The sequence below is a fragment of the Bidens hawaiensis genome, unplaced genomic scaffold, assembly GCF_021521415.1.
Source record: "Bidens hawaiensis isolate Kalapana, Puna unplaced genomic scaffold, B.hawaiensis_p1.1 tig00020162_1, whole genome shotgun sequence".
Classification (NCBI taxonomy): Eukaryota; Viridiplantae; Streptophyta; class Magnoliopsida; order Asterales; family Asteraceae; genus Bidens; species Bidens hawaiensis.
In genome coordinates this window covers 381,952-385,988 of record NW_027493072.1, presented here as the reverse complement: position 1 = coordinate 385,988, position 4,037 = coordinate 381,952, and the positions used below count along the sequence as shown (strand labels likewise).

The 4,037-nt window shown below is 34.8% G+C and overlaps 1 pseudogene; it reads left to right on the top strand.

The window, feature by feature from the left end:
• The first annotated feature begins 2,549 nt into the window (after nucleotides 1–2,549).
• Nucleotides 2,550–3,638, top strand: LOC143560063 (putative E3 ubiquitin-protein ligase ARI8 pseudogene; annotated as a pseudogene).
• Nucleotides 3,639–4,037: the final 399 nt, after the last annotated feature.

Sequence of the window (4,037 nt, the reverse complement as noted above, 5' to 3'; positions counted from 1 at the left end):
CCACCACCGACGGCCAAGATCCCCCCTTCTTGTTCACCAATTTTCGGACAAATTGATCTTACCAAATCATAGCTTACCTAAATCGCGTCCTACCGACACCCTAAACTTGGTAAATTATAACCAATTGACAGCGAATTTCTTTAATATAGAACCTTGGCTCATTCGATCCCCAAAACACTATAAATACATGTCTATGATACAATTAAACTCGCCCACACCACCCTCTCTACATTGCGACACAAACCCCTAAGATAATTACAGTATACAAGGCCATCTAATACCCGTTTAAGATCAAAGCAGGGCCGCACCTTCCTGTTCTTCGTTCTTCCTCAATTCGTTAACATACAAGGTAATTATAAGTTGCATTCAAATCGTTTTTGCCCAACAAACATTAACCCCAACTCAATTTAATCAATCTATGAACGATTTGGACATCTTGAATTCTAGGGTTTATTTGTTGAAGGAGGGTTTTCAGGTTAACTGGTTTTATATAAATAAACTGACATCTATAACAAACAAACACACCAGCTCAATGGCTAGTGCGTGAGCTGGTAAAACCCTGGAACCGGTCCAGGCGCGGGTTCGAGCCCCCTGGACCCGATATTTATGCTTTTATATTTTTTATACTTTGAAAACATTTTATTTTATATTAATATATGGTTATAACTTTTAATAAGCGTAAAACTGATAAACCGAACCTCTAGTCTTGTTGCCTTCTCGTCATTGAACTTTAATTTTCTCCATAAAATTTTTATATATATAAATATGTATGTATATGTACGAATATATATGTGATAGTAACTCGCTTAATAACCCAAAATTTTGATTCATTATAAAGACAAATTTTTGCCTTAGCTTTATAACTTTATGTATATATTACTTTATTAAATATCTATTTTATTAACGTAAAGAAAGCGAACATAAATAGTAATAATAATAATAATAATAATAATAATAATAATAATAATAATAAAATTAATATCAATAGCTTAAATCCTAAATGACTCCAAAATTCGTTTAAACTGATTTGTAACCGTTATGTCGTGTCATATTATTTCTTTTTAACTATTTCTACCCTCTAGCTATATTATTTACGAATTTATAAAAATTAAACTAATAATATTAGAAATTGTATTTAAACCCTATCAAATTCCATATCCGCCATACGTCTTTTTATTATTTCTTTAATCTTAATTAATTATCATTAACAATTAGGAACTTTTGTTGACGTAACCCGATCGAGGAGCTCCCCGCCCTTATCTTAAATTTTCTTTTATCGCCATCTCGTTACCGCTAATCCACTCGTTAAGGTAAGTTTACATACCCATTTTTCCATCTTTTATATTTTGGGGGTAGTATGTATACCATATTCAAGTTTACTTAAGTTTTATTCCCACATCTATTCAAGACACAATTCAATATATGTTTATGTGTGATTATTGCATGCTCTATGATAATGCTTTATGTGCTTAATTGTTTATTTTATGTTTGGTGGTTGGTATCTCATCCTCATCTAGTATGATCATACATTTACCCAAGTACTTTGATTTCGTATCAATAAGAACAGGTCCACATCTATTTAGTTGTTTACATTTTCATAAGAATTGTAATACTCATCATTTATATATGAATTGTGGTTTTTATCTATATATGTATCTCAACTAAAACTTATGTATTCTCACCAACATTTGTGTTAACAAACTCTATTTTTATACATGCTACAGGTACAAGTAATTTACATTAATCAAGATTGAAGATATTAGTTTTTATCTTAGGATATATATTCAAACAATAAATATGATGTAATTGTTTTGATTATTGAATTTGTGTACATGTTTAATGTTAATGAAGTTAAATAATTATTAATGTTTTAATTAGTGTATTCTGAGCTACTGTCCAATCAATACGTTACGCCCTGGCATGCTCCGCCTTTGGTCAGGGTGTGACAAATAGTCGGTCCTGGATATTATGACGGTAAATCGACGTGAATTCGAGTACGTTCTTTACAATATCATAACTAAAATAATAATAAAAAAACATGAAAGATGCGACTAACGGTGTGGTGCCACTTGGACCAATTGATGGCCAAGCGGCACCAAAATTTACAATTGTTATATAGTAATAATAGTTGCTTCACCCAAGTATCATGATGGAAAGTTGAAATCCATGATTAGGGAAAAGATTTCCATTCAAGTTATAATTATTTTAATGAAATCAAACACAATCTTAGATAATTAATATTGTTTTCCGATTCATATTACAATTCTACATTAACTCAATAACTAGGTGCTAAACCATGAACCATAACGATCCCCAGAAGGCCCAAATTAGTACCTTAAATTTCGTCAATCTTCCTTAAACCCTAACTTTAACTTTCGATTTCATTCAATTCAATTCATCCTCAATTCTAATTCCATTACGATCAGGGATGCTGAATAATAATAATAATAATAATAATAATAATAATAATAATAATAATAATAATAATAATAGCCACGACGATGATGACTACATCAACGAAAGTTACATCACACTTAACCAAAACAACGATGATATTCATACCCACGTCAATCCATCGCCTTACGCCATACTTAACCAAACCGATCTCATCCAGCGTCAAAAACAAGACGTCACTAACGTTGCCACTCTTCTATCCATACCTAAACCTTCCGCATGCACACTTTTGCCCGGGTCCCGGGTGCGGTTGTGCTGTTTTGTTTAATGATGATTTTGAGACTAGTGGTGGTTATGATGTTACTTGTGTTTGTAAGCATGCTTTTGGTTGGAAATGTATGGAGGAAGTGCATCGTCCGGTAACGTGTGAAACCGTGGCTGAATGGATGGTTAAAATCACGTCTGGAGCAGAGAACATGAACTGGATCATGGCTTACACGAAGCCCTGTCCGAAGTGCAAGAGACCGATTGAAAAAATCGACGATGGTTGTAGGCAAATGACTTGCAGACCGCCTTGTGGATACGAGTTTTGTTGGATATGTCTTGGCCCGAATAATAGGCATGATCGCAGAGTGTGTGATCGGTATAGTACTTATGGAAAGCCATTTTCTGAAACAGAACAAAAACGAGTGGAGGCTAAGAAGGTGATTGAGAGGTACATGCATTATTATGAACGGTGGGATGTGAATGAACGGTCAAGGAAAGAAGCCGGCCTTTTCAGTTTGGATGCAAAGTTATGGTTTCTTAAAGAAGCTTGGATGCAAATAGTTGAGTGTAGGCGCGTGTTGAAGTGGACATACGCGTATGGGTATTATATACCGAACATAGAGCATGCGAAAATGGCGTTTCTTGACTATATGCAGGGTAAAGCGGAAGAGGTGTTAGAAAGGCTTCACAGTTGTGCAGAGACGGGGTTGAAAACTTATACTAAAAATGAACCAGCTAGTGAAGAAGAGTTTAATAGGTTCAAGGTTAAGTTAACCTGTTTGACTAGTGTGACTCGGTCATATTTTGAGAATTTGGTTAGGTCATTAGAGAATGGTCTTACAGAGGTTGATTCTAGCAATAGTAGAAGCGGGTCTAGTGGGAAGGATAGGGTGCGAAAGTGGCCGGCAAAGAGGATGAGGCATGCAACTGATGAAGCGCGGCCTTGGGCTGCTGGTGAGTCATCAGGTCGTGGTTAAGATCAATGAAGGTCGTTTGGTTCCGTTTTGGCAATGTGTGATGACCATTGTTCTGTTTTCTAATACTGCATGAGACTTTACTTCCATTTTTTTAATTTTAACTAGTTTTTTGCCCGTCCCAGTTGGGATTTTCCAAAATAATAAAATTAAATTAAACCAATGACATGTTAGACCCGTTACCCTATCCAGTCGGGTCAAACGGGTTGAATAAAGTTAATGGCCACTCATGAACCATATATACTTTATCAATTCAGAGTTTTAAATTTTGACCCGTTTACTAATAATAACAGGTCGATTAAATCTTTTTAGTTGATTGGATCGAACAGGTTGGAAGTTGCAGAAAGAGTATTATTAATGCCTACACGAGTTACTTGACTAAAACATTGTACAACATTAAAA